At 48.8% G+C, this 19,602-nt stretch overlaps 1 long non-coding RNA gene across 1 annotated transcript; it reads right to left on the bottom strand.

Moving 5' to 3' along the window:
* Positions 1-224: 224 nt before the first annotated feature.
* On the bottom strand, positions 225-19,527 carry LOC144951200 (uncharacterized). The gene is made up of 3 exons (XR_013640457.1): positions 19,472-19,527; positions 17,276-17,868; positions 225-246 (listed from the first exon to the last, which is right to left on the bottom strand). It is a non-coding gene; the product is annotated as an uncharacterized LOC144951200 (long non-coding RNA).
* Positions 19,528-19,602: the final 75 nt, after the last annotated feature.

The raw sequence follows: 19,602 nt of genomic DNA, 5'->3' as shown, positions 1-19,602 counted from the left end.
TATCTGTGTGGAGAGTCCAAGGGTCTGGTCTGAGTCCATGGGTCTCTGTGTGAGTCTGTTAATTAATGATTCCTCGCAATTTGCAAGCAACTTCGGATCAAATGCATTTATTTTAGTGTTTTTATTGTGTTTATCCATACACAATGGCACTGACGACAGGAACTCCAACACCTTCACGATGAGCAGCAACAGATAGCAAAAGATGACATGTCTTCAGAGGAGGGAAGGGATCCTGCCCCAAGTTCACTGATGAAGGAAATGATGGCAAAATGGGCTGAGTTACACAATTTTGTAGAAAATATCATCCAGATAAGGCAGTAGTCAGCAGAGCAGGCGATTTTCATAATGATAATGCATTGAGTCATTTCAGAAACATCTTAAAACGGAGGCAGAAACAATCCTGTCTTGATCAGTTTTTAGTAAAAAGGCCCTCAAGTGAATCACAGTTCGTGCTAGAAAAAAGGCAAAGAAAAGAACCCCAGAAGGGCAGTTACCCGTTTTATGGAGGGGGGCTCCCCTTCCAAGCAACACTAACACCTCCTCCTCCCCTCCTCACCACCTTCCACTCAAGCCATCCGCTCTCCTTACTACAGGTAAAGTGAAATTCAATGTTCATTTATTATATTAATTATAACTGTTTTTTGTATGCTTTTATGTACTGTACTGAATTTTAATATTGTAAACTTTGTGTAAAAATGGCCCATAATAGGAGCATCCTTGGGTGGGGAACTGATTAATGCTATTTCCATTCATTCTTATGGGGAAAATTGATTCGGTGTTCGAGCAAATCGGTGTTCGAATACGGTTTTGGAACGAATAAAGTTCGATCGACGAGGTACCACTGTATAACACTGGTCTAGGGCCAAAATGCTTCCAAAATAAATAGTCCAACTTTACTAATTCTGGGCCAGTGAGAATGAAAATGATGCTTAAACTTGTTGATTGGCTCCAGTTTTTAAGATATGCTACTGGGTCAGTATATACAACCCTTGACTTGGGAATGGTGGAGGATAAGTGAGTTATTAAGGGAAGGGACCTACATTTAAGCCAGAAATGACTAAAATACATCTTTGACTGGATCTATGAATAAATATATGACTGGGTTTGGACAGTACTGGCTTTTGATTTAAAGCTTTCGTGACTGCAGGGATTCATATTCTTGGTTCTTTCGGTAAAGTCACGTCGAAGGGAAATAATAAAATAATATAAATATAAAATATACTGGCTTTTTGAGCAAAACGATGAATGATGCAATCTGAACCTGGTATTACGTCATACATATCACGGATGACGCAATACTATACGAAAGACTTGGTTGCAACATGTCACTAAAAGATACATTTTTTGCACTCCCACCGAACTGCGGAGTAGTGAGCGACGAGCATGGCGATCGGTTTCACCAGGACATTGCAACAATAGAGAAACGCTATCAGGGACAATGGAGGCCATCGATGCTTGCAGACTATTGCTGGACAGTGACACGAGATGCTCCATTTAATGAATACAAGAGACAAGCCAAGAAGCGCTGAGTAGACACTGAATAAGAACTAAACTATGTACTTATATAAACACAAGTGTTTTGCCTTGTTTCATAATAAATGTTATTTATAAAACCCTTTTGCTGCTTTTTTAAGTGTTACATGAACAGGACAGGTGACATGTTATACTGGTAGGAACGAAGTGGACCAGACCACCAATAGATTAATGTGTCCGTCCGTCCGTCCGTCCGCGTTTGTCCATCCGTCCGTCCGCGTCCGTCCGTCCGTCCGTGTATCAACATCGCCCCCTACTGCAAACACTTGGCATGACCCTGTCCGACAAGATGGCCGCCCGCTCCCCCTGCGATCTGTGAATTAAACAAGATGGCCGTCGCTTCCGGCACATCACGGCAAAACTTTAAACTTCGCTTCAAAATTACTTTACTGAAACGCAGCACGTTTATTTAAAAAATTACTTTACTGAAACGCAGCACGTTTTTTAACACAGAAACAAGAAACATTTATTAACACAGAGACGAGATACATTTAATCGCCTTATTTGTGCACGAAAAGCATGGCGCGAGGCCTAGTGCGGCAGGCTTCACGAGGCCTAGTGCGGCAGGCTTATTAACACAGAGATGAAACGCAGCACGTTTATTTAAAGAAAAAATACTTTACTGAAACGCAGCACGTTTTTTTTAACACAGAGACAAGAAACATTCATTAACACAGAGACGAGATACATTTAATCGCCTTATTTGTGCACGAAAAGCACGGCGCGAGGCCTAGTGCGGCAGGCTTCGCGAGGCCTAGTGCGGCAGGCTTCGCGAGGCTTAGTGCAGAAGGTGGTGGTGGGGGGTGGTGGTGGTGGGGGGTGGTGGTGGTGGGGGGTGGTGGGAGTGGTGGTGTTGAGGGTGGTGTTGGGGGGTCTTTAAATCTCACAGCGTTTCTTGTCAAAAAAACACTTTTAATTAACGTTACACTAGAATACAGTAATTTTTTCTTTAACTCCTCTATACCCGGTCGATATCCCTGTACCGGTACTAAGTATTATTCCTACCAGCCCACCCCGCAGGGTCCTGTTACTGGTAGGAACGAAGTGGACCAGACCACCAATAGATTAATGTGTCCATCCGTCCGTCCTTCCGTCCGTGTATCAACATCGCCCCCTACTGCAAACACTTGGCATGACCCTGTCCGACAATATGGCCGCCCGCTCTCCCTGCGATGTGAATTAAACAAGATGGCCGTCGCTTCCGGCGCATCACGGCAAAACTTTAAACTTCGCTTCAAAATTACTTTACTGAAACGCACGTTTTTGAAAAAAATTACTTTACTGAAACGCAGCACGTTTTTTTAACACAGAGACAAAAAACATTTATTAACACAGAGACGAGATACATTTAATCGCTTTATTTGCGCACGAAAAGCACGGTGCGAGGCCTAGTGCGGCAGGCTTCGCGAGGCCTAGTGCGGCAGGCTTATTAACACAGAGATGAAACGCAGCACGCTTATTTAAAAAAAAATTACTTTACTGAAACGCAGCACGTTTTTTTTAACACATAGACAAGAAACATTTATTAACACAGACGAGATACATTTCATCGCCTTATTTGTGCACGAAAAGCACGGCGCGAGGCCTAGTGCGGCAGGCTTATTAACACAGAGATGAAACGAAGCACGTTTATTTAAAAAAAAATACTTTACTGAAACGCAGCACGTTTTTTAACACAGAGACATAAAACATTTATTAACACAGAGACGAGATACATTTAATCGCCTTATTTGTGCACGAAAAGCACGGCGCGAGGCCTAGTGCGGCAGGCTTCGCGAGGCCTAGTGCGGCAGGCTTCGCGAGGCCTAGTGCAGAAGGTGGTGGTGGGGGGTGGTGGGGTTGGGTGGTGGTGGTGGGGGGTGGTGGGGGGTCTTTAAATCTCACAGCGTTTCTTGTCAAAACAAACACTTTTAATTAACGTTACACTAGAATACAGTAATTTTTTCTTTAACTCCTCTATACCCGGTCGATATCCCTGTACCGGTACTAAGTATTATTCCTACCAGCCCACCCCGCAGGGTCCTGTTCATGTAAACTGTAAAGCAACCATAAACACATGAAAAGACCGAGGTTTACCATGTGAGTTAAACTATCTACACAATATACATAGACGTAAAATGTAACTTTAATATATTGTGAACAGTAGCCAATCAGTTGTTTTAATTGTCATATTTGAATTCAGCACAATACTCAATATTAAACAACGCATCTCATCTCTGAGGAAGACGTCTAAAACATTATGGACCAGTGTAATCAGGCGAGAGCAGGAGGCAAGCCTCGCGTAGCTAGGCCCCAAGTTGAAATGTTCCAACCTGAACATCGATTTCATACTTGCTGCTACTCAATTGCTATCCCTGCGAGAGAGATAAGAAGCGAGGCTGTATCTAGGCAGACGACAACAACAACAACCATCTCCATCACCACCACGATGTGAACATTATCGGGTCACACGGCAACAGCCGAGCTCCATAGAGACTTCTCGATTTCACTTCCTGGTTCTCGGGTTGCGTGACGTCATCAGCGCGAGCCGCGCTCAGTGGAGGGTGAGGGGGGGGTGAGGGGGGGGTGAGGGGGAGGTGAGGGGGGGTGAGGGGAAGGGCGAGGAAGCGGGGCGAGGAGGCGGAGCGAGGGGCGGGGCGAGGAGAGCTTCCCCCACTACGACGTCACCCGGGAACTCCCCCCTCCCCCACGCGCCTCCGTGTGACGTCACGAGATCCCGGAACCAGGAAGTGGAGCAGGGAGTCGACTCGTGGCTGTGTTCGCCGCTTAATTTGATCCGCGAGGTAAAAGTTCGCATTGTTGTTGTTACGTTAATTTACCCAGGAAAGCCTCGCTTATTCTTTCTTGTGTCTGAATAGCAATTTAGTAACTGTGAATCGATGTCCAGGTTGTAGTATTAAAGCATCACAATGTGGGGCCGACCCCATGCAGGGCTCGCCTGCTAAGGGCCATCCATTTAGTACGTATATGGGGGAGGGGTGTTAACCCAAATGCGTTTGCTTGCGTATGGGGGGGGGGTCTAATCACAACGTACGCATAGGAAACGGAGGGGGGGAGGGTGAAGCCTCAATAATTTGTCGACATTGGCCTTCAAATGAGACAGTTCAGTTTCTTCAGCTGTCAGACAAGTACTGCCGGGAGAGGTGGGACTGTGGGAGAGGTGTCACTCGTGTGCCACCGTGCCCCTGACTGCAGCTATCACGCAGCTCAGCAGTGAGTCCTGACATAGTCTGGCGGCCTGCCCCATCCTCCAATCTGGCCTCACCGCAGACTGCCGCTGGCTCAAGGTGTTAGCTGCCGCGGTGCTCTCTCTGTTCGTGCTGCTGCTGCCCGGACCTGAGTACTGACACTGCTCTATACATCGAGCGACTGTTACAGATGTTCAGTCGACGCACGTGTTTTTGAATAACCAGTCAGGATGGATAACACGGTCAAGTATAACTGTAAAAAGCTGTGTGAAGCTCGGTCGCAAGCTAGTAAACAAGAACACGTTAATATTATTATTAATCCTTGATCGTTTATGCATGGATTAAATATAGGCCGTTCTATAGGATTCGGGGGGTGCGTCAAGCGTACGTACGCAGTTGGGGGGGGGGGTGTAAAAAGTACGCGTGCGTACAGGGAGGGGGGGAGGGATCAAGTTGACATATTTTTGCGTACCTACTAAATGGATGGCCCCTAGCTTGCCCGCTGATTGGCTTTGCTTGTAATTTGTCTCGGCCTGGCTTACTGCTTTACCTCACCGAGCAGTTTCTCGCCGAATCTCAAGACTTTTTTCCCAAGAGGTTCCTGCCAAGTTTGCCCCAGTAGGGGGATGTTTTACCGAATGTCGGTAATCCCAATTGAGTAATGTCCCGGTTATTATTTCAGCAGTGGGAACTTTTGGGCAAAACCAGCTACGTTGTTTGTAGGGTTAGCTTCAAGAAGACACCAGAAAACCTGGAAGAATCCCACGCAACACAGGGAAAGAACATACAAACTCCACTGTCTCACACAGGATAGAGACAAAGATGCACCCTATAGCTTTAACATACTGTTGGGGCAAGTGCTGCTAGCGACCACCTATGAAGGTTGGCATGATACACCAGGAGGTGGGTGGCCAGAACCACGCCCGATCGCCGTTGTCTCTGGCCGTCTCGACTGTATGTGTATCATTTTGTCACGAGCATGTGAGAGGCGAATGTGGGGAGCGGTGGCTCAGTGTTAAACGCATTTTGCGACCAACTCCGTGGACAGAGTTTTATTCCCACTCATAGCCAACATCGCTGGCAGTGAATATATGAACCGGTCCTGCACCTCACGTAGGTAGATTGAGCCTTAAATGATTACCTCTTGCAGTTCGTATACATCATCGTTGGAGAGACGATGACAGCCGGGTGTGGTACTGGCCACGCTACATCCCTTCTTGCCATGCCAGCATGAGTAGGTGCTGGCTATGATCACCTGCACGAACAGGATATTTTATATTGATTTGAAGGATATTTTATGTCGGTGTACTTTGTTCGAGCATGTAATGAGTACGTATATTGTGTGTGAGTGTACTCTGTGTGTAATGTGGGGAGCAGTAGTGCAGTGGTTAGTGTGCTTCACTACAAACCCAGACACCCGAGTTCAATTCCAGATCACGGCCAACATCTGAACCATTCCTGGGCCTTTCCTCGGTCGACTCAACGTACAATAAGTACTTGGTGTTGTGCAAGCACAGCCACTTACATGACAAAGGGCACCCGGGCGTGATGCTGACCACCCACTCTCTCGTGCCCCGTGCAGGACTTCATAGGTCCTCGCTAATAGCAATTGCTCCAACAGTATTTTATGGCTATACAGGGGAGTAGAGGATCCTTGTCTCTGTAATATGTGTATATTATGTGTAACGTGTATCTGCAGAATCGATCGCATGGAGAAAAGACCCTCGACACAGCCCAGTGCTAAAAGGCACCAATGCGACAAGTGTCAATACAGCACGGATCGCCGTGGACATTTGAAGCAGCACCAGAGAACACACACGGGCGAGAAGCCCTTCAAGTGCACTCTGTGTGGGAAGACGTTTGCAGAGTCAGGAACTCTTAAGAAACATTATAGAACACACACGGGTGAGAAGCCCTTCAAGTGCAGTGTGTGTGAGAAGGCATTTTCTCGTTCACATGCTCTTCATATCCATCGGAGAACACACACGGGTGAGAAGCCCTTCAAGTGCACTGTGTGCAAGAAGGCATATGCTAATTCAAGAAATCTTCCTTTTCATCAGAGAACACACACAGGTGAGAAGCCCTTCAAGTGCACTGTGTGTGGGAAGGGGTTTGCACGGTTAGAAGCCCGAAAGAAGCATGAGAAGACCCACATGGAGACGGAGGTGGAATCGAGAAGTACAAGTCAAAGTGCTGCAGTGATCCCATCTCGCGTGAAACAAGAACTAGAAGACAACCCCAGCTTGGCAACATCACCAGTAGTGAAGGTGGAATGTGAAGATGAATATTTTACTCCAGAACCCGGCCTCCAGGTGGATAAAGACAGCGTGAAGCAGGAGAAGCAGGAGGATTTTGAGGGAGAGCGAGGCGACTCCCAGGAGTTTGTGGATGTGGAGGTGTGGGTGGAGTTTTTGGGGGAGCGGTCCTGGAGCGGTTAGCGTGCTGCGCAACACACACACTTACAGAGTGTACACAGTGGAGAAGGTGAAATACATTTTTTTGAAATTGAAAGTGCTGCAATGAGCCCATCTCTTATGAAACAAGAACCAGTAAAAATTATGTCTTGGCAACATGGCCAGGAGTGACGGTGAAATTTTAAGATCAAAATTCGACTCCAGGAACCGACCTACAAGTCGATGGAGGCAGCGTGAAGCAGGATAATTCTGATCCCCAGGAGTTTGTGGAGGTGTGCGTGAACTTTTCGAACATAGCTGAGGAGGGGCCAGTACAACGGTGCATCTTTTTGGGACATGCTTTAGAGGGTTTCGGTCTATACCCGAAACCCTAGCTAGCATCGCTGTGGTTTAGATTATAGTGGGGCCCCTGTTTCACGCGACGCCCCAAATGCCCGTGTGCGGAATATAACAAAGACCACTGCGGCCGTATATTCCAGATTTATAGTGTTTACTTAGAATTAACATTTTATAAGTTATAAATTGTCAAATGGTAACAGGCCTGCAACTTCTCCGGAGGAGTGCACACATCACGAGCAATTATACCAACCCAAATGGTCTTCGCAGCAGCACAACAACCCGCTGACCACGGCTTCACAGATTTCCTCCACCACAAGCAATCCCCAAAGGCACGCACAATGTATCACCCGTCTCTGGAATGGACCAAACAAACCGTTCCAAGTACCACCTCAGAGGATCACCTCCCTTCCTCCCCACATATGTCCCAGCTGTCGACGCCCCGCGGTCCTCACTAAGCGTTCCCTTCACGGCAGCAGCAGGTGGTTCCCCGTGATTCCCCACCCCTGGCCCCAAAAACAATTGTAGCAGAGGACGACCCACTAGTAAATTGACCAACCGTCCACCGCAGAACCCCAGTCGATCGCGCCCACCAGCCAGCAAGTGGTTATCACCCCCAGGCTGGACTCCAAGGCGATGGTTGCGGTGCTGACTCACCAGCACGGCTGGGGAGGAGGAGTTTCCCCGTGGTCGGCACAGTCTCACGTCTCCAGCACGGCAGCCGCATCGAGCAGGATGAGCGGAATGGAATCCCCACCCCTACAGTCTCCGCAGCGTACCCTTTATTGAGTCGCACCCTTGTTTTTTTTTTCCATATTGATTAGCACGGCATGCCCATGAGTCCAAACCCTCGTGCTCCCGAGCTGATCTAATCCCCCGCACACCTGCAACCCAGAGGTGTGGACTCGAGTCATGTGACTTGGACTCGAGTCAGACTCGAGTCATGAATTTGATGACTTGCGACTCGACTTGGACTTGCATAACAATGACTTTGTCCCACCTATGAGATGTGGACTCGAGTCATGTGACTTGGACTCGAGTCAGACTCGAGTCATGAATTTGATGACTTGCGACTCGACTTGGACTTGCATAACAATGACTTTGTCCCACCTATGAGATGTGGACTCGAGTCATGTGACTTGGACTCGAGTCAGACTCGAGTCATGAATTTGATGACTTGCGACTCGACTTGGACTTGCATAACAATGACTTTGTCCCACCTCTGCTGCAACCACTTTCGCACAAAGCCACCCCCGCGCGTCCCTCGCTCAATCAAAAGACACCCTGCCCCCAAAGCTATCACTCTAACTGCCACAGCCAGCATGTGTGAAATTGCGTCCAGAGAAGATGTGTAACCGAGAGTTTGAGACCGATGTTCCATAGCATTCACATACAGGTGTAGATGTCATCCAATTGGAGATGAGCTTTCTGTACTTATGATGTAATTAATTGCAGAAGAAAATTAGTCGATATGGAATGCATTATTTAGGGGCATATTTTGATATGTATGAAATGATTACATATACATTTTAACTGTTGGACATTGCTATTAAAATGACTGCCAGGTGTGGCCGTGATGTTTTTGTAATTGCTTTTTAAATGCACTTTAATACAAAAAAGTTAAGCAATTTCATATTAATATAAAAAATATTTAATGTCAGGGCTACCTGCTGCACTTGTTTTAGTTTGAATCCATTTGAGTTTCATTTTAATGGTCTTAGCCTGACATAACTTTACATTTTATACGATGGTAACAGCAGGGGTCTGGAAGCCTATTGTACACCCCACCTGCTGGCTATGCACACTCGCCATGCGCAGTGTAGTTATGGTTTATAGTGCAGTGTAAAGCGTGCAGCACATAGTAAATAATAGTGTAGAGCAGTGAAATACGCGGTGCGCACAGTTAACCAAGGGCAACTGAGGGCAAACAGGTGCATGTGAGGTTTGCACGGACAAACTGGCAGTAGTAAGGGACAAAGCAGGTGCAAACGGGTTTAACTGGTTGTGCACATTGAGACCAGATGTGTTACCAGGGAGACGGGAGGTAAAGGTTGATTGATGGGCCAACAGGCGCCAGCCTGGTGAGAGCTTAAAGAGACGCACGAGAGGACTCGGGAAATTAGCAGGGGGATATAAGGGCGTGTGCGTGAGCGCAGCAGGGAGTTGTTGCCGTGGACCAAGAGTGAAGACATCTCGCCGCTGCCACTCCAGCTGTCAACGGGACCTCAACCCTCACGCCGTTGCCGGGCGGGTGTTTGCTGATCCTCCCGCCCAGGACAGACAGGTGAGCGGGTCTGAGGAGAGCGTAGGTTGGGGCAGCGGTGGAGATGTAGATTCGCTGTGTGCGGAGACGCTTTGTGCGGAGATGCTGTGTGCGGAGTCGCTGAGAGCAGAGCTACTGAGTGCAGGATAAGTGAGGTGCAAGGTAGATAAGAGTGGGGAGAAGTTAAACAAGTGACCGTATAGATAGTTATAGGAGTGCCTACAACTGGTGCAAGAATAGGTGAATAAAGTGTAAGCAGGTGACTTGTTACAACGTGTCGGTGTGATTAAGTTTTGAAGACCCTACATTTGGTGTAAGAATTGCCAACGAACCCTCGCCGTCAAGTCCCAAGTCGGCAATGAAACTTAAAAACCCACCTGTTGCATCCAACGATGACGCCGAGCAAGATGTCCCTCCAACAGCTCCGGTTGCCGGAGCTCCGAGCGCCCGCTACGATGACGGGCTTCAATCGACTCAGGAATGCATGGTGAGTCCAACCAGCCACCTCCGCAGAGCTGGCTGGACATCGCCGGTCACCTGGGGAGGTTTCTGTCGGCCGCCACTCATCTTTTAGAGCGGATGACTTCTGCGACTTCAACTGGACACCAAGACGCGCTTCCCACTGCTGTCATGACTGAGGCGACTGGAGCGCTGGACCTTCCCACCATTTCCGGGACTGCAGCCATGTTCAACTCATCCGCCATTTCTGGCGATTGGCCCGTGCTGCAGCAGCAGCCGCCGGCTTCCAAGGTGGAAGTCGTTCCCAAGTTCCAACAGCTGCCGCCGGTGCGTCAGTTCACTGCTACAGGAGGAGATGGGACGGCTTTTCGTCGTCGATTCGAGGCCGCCTACATCTTAGTGGGATGGACATCCCAGGAGGCACTTCAAGCTCTTCCCACGGCCCTCGACGACAACTCGTTAGCCGCCTTTTTCACCATCCCCGAGTTGGATAGAGCGACCCTCGCGCACGTCTACACCGAAATGGCCACTATTTTTGATCCCCCGTCTAATGTTTGGAGACGATTCAGGCTGCGGAAATGGGGTGAGAGCGAGACGCCGCTGGCATATCGCAGTGCTGTCCTCAACCTTAAAGACTGGCTGGCGGTGGCGGCCGGTGCAACGAAGCCGGACGTGGACGAGCAGGCGTGTGCCTCCTTCGTCCCGTGAACGGAGGGAAGGAGCGCTGGCCTGCGCCCATCAGCACGGGAATGGCGCCCCAGGCTGAGCCAGCCGCCTGGGCATCCTTACCATACCTGCTACAGGTGCGGCTGCACGGGCCACATCGCCGTCGACTGCCGTTGCGGGACCGGAGGATTCTCTCTGCATCCATCCTCCGGCTTCAACAACATCTCCCGCAATCCACAGCCGAATCCGGATGCATCAGACACACGGCCGTTTTTGTCCCATCCATCTAGCATAGGTCGCGTGCGGACTCATCTTGTAAAACCGCATCCCGTTGCGACTCGCACATGGGGTGTGTGGTCGTTAGCGTATTGGCCACGCGGCGTCGCGCAGTGGAACACACTGGCTCATCGCGTAGTGGGCGCCGCGGCGGGTTCTTCGACTATTATGGGGTTGGCGTCCTCTGGTCGAGCACCAATTGGGTCGAGGCTCAAAAGAAAGCCGTCCCTTGGTGTGGACCAATCAGTTTCAAGGACAATGCATATATTATCATAGTGTGTTTTTTGTTTGCATTTGACTGCAAGTATTGTGGTTAATGCAGACATGAATCCTTGTTAAAAGGTTTCAGTTTTGTTGACAGAAAAAAGGGGAAAACCCCTATTATTATATTTTGGTACTAGCAAAGGAGGTCTAATGATGATGGTATTATGGGGTTGATTCAGGGGATCCAGGTTCGTCGGTTGATAGACACGGGCCGTTGCAACTATGGTCTCCGAGGCTGTGTTTTGTACGTTTCCTTCGTCCGATCATCTTGCCCCCATGGAGAGCGCTTGTGTAGCGGCTAACAGGGGGAGTCTGGGTATAATGGATCAGATGTTGGCCTCTGTGCAAATTGGGGAAATCTTTTGGAAGGCTAGATATTGGTTTCACGGACATTGGCCATGCCCTGTTTGCTGGGCACCAATTTTCTAGGCAGGATGCCCTTGAAAATTCTCATCGACCAGGGGTGTATTGAATTACCATCGGGACAGTGGTTGCTGTTTCTGAACTCCCCTGGTCAACAGCCATCGCAGAATGCTGTCATTCATGTGATGGCTAGCCACACCGTTAAAGTACCTCCGGGTTCTCAAATGCTCGTGCCATTGCGATTGTGCAAAGAGTTGCCTTTACCAGGCCTGGAAGAGGAGATTCTTCTAACCCCTTCTAATGCCGTGTCACGATCTCCTTCCCTGGCGGGGGCTATGACTTGTATCCGCCGAGCAGATGCCATTCCTACAAGTTCTTCATGCGGGGCATGCGCCGGTTGTGATTCAGGTGGGCGCTGTCCTGGCGCACGCCTCGGCGGCCCAGTGTTTTGATAATGCGTCGGGCTGTGACGGTTCCACCTGAAGACGGAAGCTTGTGTTGCTTCCGAAACGTCGTGATTTTTATTTTATTTTACTTTTATTAATTTTAATGTTTTACCTACGTGACTTTACCGAAAAAACCTAAGAATATGAATCCTTGCAGTCACGAAAGCTTCAAATCACCATATCATCCGCAAACTGATGGGATGGTCGAGCGGTTACACAGGACCCTCACTGCCATGCTATGCCAGCAAGTGACCATGGGCCAGTCGGACTGGGATCTTCACATTCCAGGGGTCCTAGCTGCTTACAGACTAGCTCCTCATTCCTCGACAGGATTCTCGCCATTCTATTTGATGTATGGGAGGGAGCCCGAACCCCCAGTGCAGGTTCAGTTGGGATTGCGCCCTCCTCGGAAGGGGTCGGTGGTGCCGAACCCCATGTCGCAAACGCTTGAGCAGCTGCGGTTGGCCCACGAGGCCGCTAGGAGCAACTCTGCCCGCAGGCAGGCCGGGAACGAGCGGCTGCGGGAACAGGGAGGGCAGGGGGTGCCTTGGAAAGAGGGGGACATGGTGTGGTTTCATTGCCCTTAAGTGCCCATAGGCACGTCCCAAAAACTGTACCGTCCTTGGCAAGGACCAGTCGCGGTTTTTGAGGTCCGGCGGCCGCAGTGTGTGCGTATTCGGTTGGGCCAGCGGCGCTGGTTCGTGCATCGGTCACGGTTAAAAAGATACGTCTCGACCGGTCCTGTCGATTCATCTCCACGTCCCTTACGGCCAATGTCTGATGTGTCTGGCGCGCCGACCGCCACGCCTGAGGAAACGGGACGTAAGGAGGACCGGAGAGCCTAATGGCCACGGACGGTGCGATGAGTCCTGCAGCGGGACCATTCTTCACGCCCGAGCGAAATTGTCTCTACCCGCGGGGACGGTCCTGCCGCACTTCTCGTTAATTAGGACGGTTTGTTCATGCCGTCACATTTCTTTTGTTACTGTTTATTGTTTTTGTTCGTTGCTCTTCCACGGTCACTGCTTACGATTATGCTAGTTAATGGGTCAGTCACGACACATAGGCGCACGTTTGCATATATTGACAGCTAGGACGGCTGCGTTTTTATTCAAGGGGTGGGATGATGTAGAGTAGTGAAATACGCGGTGCGCATAGTTAACCGAGGGCAACTGAGAGCAAACAGGTGCGCGTGAGATTTGCATGGACAAACCGCCAGTTGCAAGGGGCGAAGCAGGTGCAAACAGGGTCGACCGGTTGTGCACGTTGAGACCGGAGGTGTTGCCAGGGAGATGGGAGATGAGAGTTGATTGATGGGCCAACAGGCGCCAGCCTGGCGAGAGCTTGAAGAGACTCACGGAGAGGACTCGGGAAATTAGCATTTAGGTGAGCGGAGTGGGGAGTTGTTGCCGGGGACCAAGGGGAAATCGGCCGCGGACGTGTTTGATCGCCACCCGAGTATGTGTTCGTGACCAGATTCAAAGAATTTGTGAATTTTTTAGTCGGAACCCGATTTGGTCGTGGTCAGAAGCGTTCGTGACCAGAGGTTCTACTGTACCTAAACGTTTCACTCAGGGCAGCTGTTCCCACCTCACCTGGAAAGAATAATCCTCCGTTTTCCGAGAGTGAACCATTACCTCTGATTTGGAGATGCAAATCCTCATCCCAGCCGCTTTACACTCGGCATCAAACTGTTAAAGTGCATGCTGAAGATCACAGACCGATGAGGCAGAGGATAACATTATCTGCAAAAAGCAGCGACGCCACCTCCATACCCCAGTACTGGATACTCTCCATATCTCGGCTGCGCCTTGATATCCCGTCTATGAAAATCACAAACAGGAGTGGAGACAAGACACCCTTGGTGGAGTCCAACACCCAAAGTGAATGACTTTGAATTAAAACCAAGAATACTGATACAGCTGTCACTTTGGGAATAGAGGAACAGATAGCGCACACAAGGCATTGCGGGGAACACGGTCATATGCTTTCTCCAAGTCTACAGAGAGGTAGACTAGAGAAGCATACTCCCATGACCCCTCGAATATCTGTGAGGAGGGCACGTCCACCGGTTTGAGAAGCTCCTTAAAGTGTTCCTTCCACCTCTCGACTATCTCCTTAGTTGAGGTCAATGTTACGCCACCCTCACTAAAAACAGCATGGGCCACGTCCCGTCGACCCCACCCCAGAACATATTTGAGGCTGCCCGGTAGTCCCTCTCCACGGCCTCTCCAAACTCTTCCATGTGGACTTTAGGTTCAGCAACTGCCACAACTTCCGCCGTCTTGGCAAGCCGATACCTCTCAATCGAGTTGGGAGACCTTTTTAAATTTTTCAAGCATAGCTCGGAAAGCCACCTTCTTCAACTTCACAGCTTGGTGATAGTTATTCAATTATGTTCATGCGTGTTAATAACTTGCTTATTTTGATTAATCTAACTTGAATCAATAGATATAACTGAGTTGGAATATTCTTAGAATGTTTTAGTAATGAAAATAGAAGTAGTTTTTGTGATAGTTGATTACATTTAGTGTTACTGTGTTGCATTGTGCTGTTCATAAAAAAAATAGCCACCCTTGATTCGGATATAAGAAAGAATAATGGTTTCATGTCTATTGTCAGTAATATGTCCCTAATTTACATAACAATTGGGGGGGGGGGGTGCGGTATTATTAATTATACGAGTGCATATTGTTTCGTTAATGCAGTATAATTAGGGACTGTAGAAAATGTAGGAAGCACATCTTTTGGGCAGATGTTTGATGTTAAATATGGAAATATTTCTTGTTAAAAAATGTTTCCAAGTTTTTAGATTTAAGCGGTTGATATTATTATTTACATTTGGAGTAGATTCTATGCTGAGGGACTGAGCTGAGGTGTTGTGTGACGTGGAGGGTGATAGGGGTGTCTGGTCATGATTGCAGATACGCAAATGCTCCTCAGAAGAACATTTTGAAGTAAAGTGCTGCCATTTCACAAACCCCTGGCACCCATCTTTTGTGGAGTCGCCCACTTCTCCGGAAGACAGAACACAATGCAGAGTATCTACTTATCTTTTCCGACCTCTGTTATTGTTGTCTAGTTAGCCGACCTGTCCCCTTTTTACGATTTACAGGAGAGGGGCCGACTACACATGGGATTTCTCCACAGTTTATGTGCTATGCTAGGTGCACTTTAAAGCCACATGAATTGTCCAAGGCCCGCCGGAAAGTCACAGAACAGACCCAGGTGCCATCGGTTGACTGAGGTGACTGGCAGATGCACCACCTGTGCCCCCACTATGTCACCTCGCTGCGTTTTATCCACCCGGCTCTCCGTTGTCAGCATTGCTTCTCCGCCCTCCACTGTTGCTGGAGGACAACTGCCTCGAAGTGCCAATGAGTGTCCTTTATGAGCCTCCTCCATAGAAACCAATCTTTACACCTCTGGTACCAGTCATCAACAAGTTCACTCGGCTCCACATCCTCCGTAACAGGGCACCTCTTCTCTAACCTGCGCCATGCCCGTTTAGCCCCCTCTCAAACAGAAGCTGCTTGGGCATGTGGTGGCTGGGCATGTGGACTACGTGACCTAACCACAGAAACCTTGATGGGGATATGTCCAGATTTTTCAAGGATCAGAGTTTCTATCAGTGCAATCCAATCATGTTCAACCCAAGAATCGATCACAGGCAACGTCCACCCGTTCCTCTCCCTCCTCCACCGCGTTGGGCTGCTCTTTCCTGGCACCCACATACCGAGTAACTGGGCCCCCTTTGTTAGCGCCGTCCCCAAGGGACATTCTGTATTGCTGGCCATTGCCACGCGGAGTTAAAACACCTGCCCGTGGACACTATAATCCAACATGCTAATCTAAGTTAATTTCCTTTAACATGCCACGCTATTTATTACCTTTACACTATAATTCCCCATTAACACTACTTCGGCTACATTTGTCTCAAAAACTTTTTAAAAACTCTTGCTGGTAACAGCTTCTCTTCACAAGGCAGCAGACATCGTGCTGCTCGCAGCAGACATCGTGGCTGTCGCGATCTTCACCTGAAGACGATGGCTTGTGTTGCTATCGAAACGTCGTGATTTATTGTTTTATTTCTACCTACGTGACTTATCGAAAGAACCAAAAAATATAGACACACTTGACTTCGAAGACAACACGTTTATTTCCTGACCACAACGGGGTAACTATATAAACGTACACGGGATAACTATATAGGTGGCAACCACCATGGGGTAACTACATAACCACACAACTGGGATACTATAGTGGTAACCAACACGGGGTAACTATATAACCGGGTCAGGTCAGTTAACACACTGCCTGACCCACGATGCGGAGCGCGAAGACTGAAGAGACGTAGCACAGCGGGTTCCACAGCCCTGATTGGACTCCGGGACCTGGCTTTTATGCCCTCCAGTGTGGCCTCGCTCCGCCTTGACCATGCCTCCCTTCTGGCACTTACCAGAAGACCGCGGGCTCTATACCACGTGTCCCATTACCTTTACCCTTGGTCCACATCCTTGCTCTGTCCGGTCACATGTCCACGCCAGCCAATCAGGCTGCTACGTCCTGACATGCCCTCACCCCGCCAGCCACCAGAGCTATGCCCCTCAGGGACCCTCTTTGGTGCCATAGCACACCCTGCTGCCACAGAGGGCTATCTACACTCCAGTTCTCATTAGTAACTGGCGATGAGTGCCGTAGTGACCCAATATACGTCACTACACTTTTGCAACAAAGCTTCGCCAGTTGTTGAACAAGAAAAATAAATCTATGCCTTTTGCAGTACCAATGATTTGGAGAAAGCCAACAGGTCATATCAGCAATTGTTACTTCTGCATGGCGCCTCCAGTTGGAGGTGTCAAAGAAAAAAAAGTGGACTGTGCATTTTCCAAACATTCCATCAGCTATACGCCCAGTTCCCCACGGAGGACTGCTGGTTCCTGATGTACCAGAATCACTCACTTGAACCATCAAGGTCACATGATCCAGATTTTCTCCCATCCCCCTCCTCTGAACCACACCTCAACACAAGGTGAACTGAAAGACCTTGTCAAAAATGTTACCTACCCAAGAGTAAGGCAGAGCTGTTGGGCTGCAGACTGCAGCAGTGGAATCTCGTGGCAGGTGATGTTAGGGTATCCATGTGCCACGGCCGTCAAAAGGAAATTGTCCCATTATTCTTCATGGAAGGTAATCTTGTAGCCTGCAACAACATCGATGGTGTGATGGCAGCCCTCAACATCGTTCATGATCCAGATGAGTAGAGACTGTCCATTGATTAATCGAGGATGAGTCTTAAAGTTGCATAATGGCAATGTTTTGCCATCAATTCCAGTTGATCATGCAGTCCATATGAAGGAAACCTATGACAACATGAACCAACATCAAGATAGATTGGCCATTCCGACAGTCATTGGAGCCTGGGAGAAAAAGTGTTCAGCATCCACCACTTGTTGAATCAAGGAATATTTTGTTACCACCCTTACACATCAAGCTGGGTCTGATGAAGAACTTTATCAAAGCCATGGACAAAACACAAGCAGCTTTCAAATACCTCCGTGGAAATTTCCCAAGGTTAAGTGAAGCTAAAATAAAGGAAGGTGGTCTTTGTTGGTCCTCAGATTCGTGAACTTCTTCGAGATGATGCACTTGACAGTGCACTGCGTGGCAAGGAAAAGACGGCATGGAAAACCTTCCAGTTAGTGGCAATACATTTTCTTGGAAACAACAAGGCACACAACTACAGGGAGTTGGTGGAAAACCTCAAGACATGCAAAAGACTTGGTTGCAACATGTCACTAAAGATACATTTTTTGCACTCTCATCTAGATTTTTTCCCACCGAACTGCGGAGCAGTGAGCGACGAGCATGGCGAGTGATTTCATCAGGACATTGCAACAATGGAGAAACGCTATCAGTGCAAATGGAGCCCATCAATGCTTGCAGACTATTGCTAGACATAATAAACGTTTTGGGTTAGATCGCGTTATTTATAAATGTGTCGTAACCCTCCACCACCCGACACGGCCAATCAGCAAAAAAGTGTCACGTTGACAAAAGACAAATAGTTCACTACTTTAGCCCACCGGTGTGTTGAATAGTGAATCCACAACATTTACAGTTTTTTTAGTACGACGTTTCGCTGGTAATTACATCCAGCATCATCGGCCAATTACATCCAGCATCATCGGGCAATTCGCCAGAACACAACCACTACTACAACACCACAACCACTACAACACCACCACTACAACCACTACAACACCACCACAACCACTACAACACCACCACCACAACCACTACAACACCAAAACCACTACAACACCACCACAACCACTACAACACCACAACCACTACAACACCACCACAACCACTACAACACCACCACTACAACACCACCACCACAACCACTACAACACCACCACCACAACACCACCACCACAACCACTACAACACCACCACAACCACTACAACACCACCACAACCACTACAACACCACCACAACCACTACAACACCACCACTACAACCACTACAACACCACCACCACAACCACTACAACACCAAAACCACTACAACACCACAACCACTACAACACCACAACCACTACAACACCACCACAACCACTACAACACCACCACAACCACTACAACACCACCACTACAACACCACCACCACAACCACTACAACACCACCACCACAACCACTACAACACCACCACAACCACAACACCACCACAACCACTACAACACCACCACAACCACTACAACACCACCACAACCACTACAACACCACAACCACTACAACACCACCACAACCACTACAACACCACCACAACCACTACAACACCACCACTACAACACCACAACCACTACAACACCACAACCACTACAACACCACCACCACAACCACTACAACACCACCACCACCACAACCACTACAACACCACAACCACTACAACACCACAACCACTACAACACCACCACAACCACTACAACACCACCACCACGGTGTGGACTTCCCACCTCGGCAAGTGACCAGCAAAACGGGCAGCTCCTCAGATCACGTGACGTCACGTGGAAGCGCGCGGAGGGGGACATGACATGACGTCACTTGCGGGGACACGACCCCCACTGAGCAGCTGTTTAACTGAATAAATTATGTTAATGATGCAGGCCCATACATGGAGTGATTGGGCGTCGCTTTGCCCAAATAAGGATGTTATTTTAACGGAAATTGGCAGTGTCCAAGGAGACGTGACGTACCGCGCGGTTGACGGGTGGGGGTGACATGCCGTCACTGGTGGTGTACGCCTCCGATTACGTCACGCGGAGTGGTGACGTCACGCCGAGTGATGCACCTGGCCTGGTACAGGCGGTCTCGTGCGTGGTAGTGC

This window comes from Lampetra fluviatilis, chromosome 61 (genome assembly GCF_964198595.1).
Source record: "Lampetra fluviatilis chromosome 61, kcLamFluv1.1, whole genome shotgun sequence".
Taxonomy (NCBI): Eukaryota; Metazoa; Chordata; class Hyperoartia; order Petromyzontiformes; family Petromyzontidae; genus Lampetra; species Lampetra fluviatilis.
The sequence above is the reverse complement of the archived record's forward strand: the minus strand, read 5'-3'. Positions and strand labels throughout refer to the sequence as shown.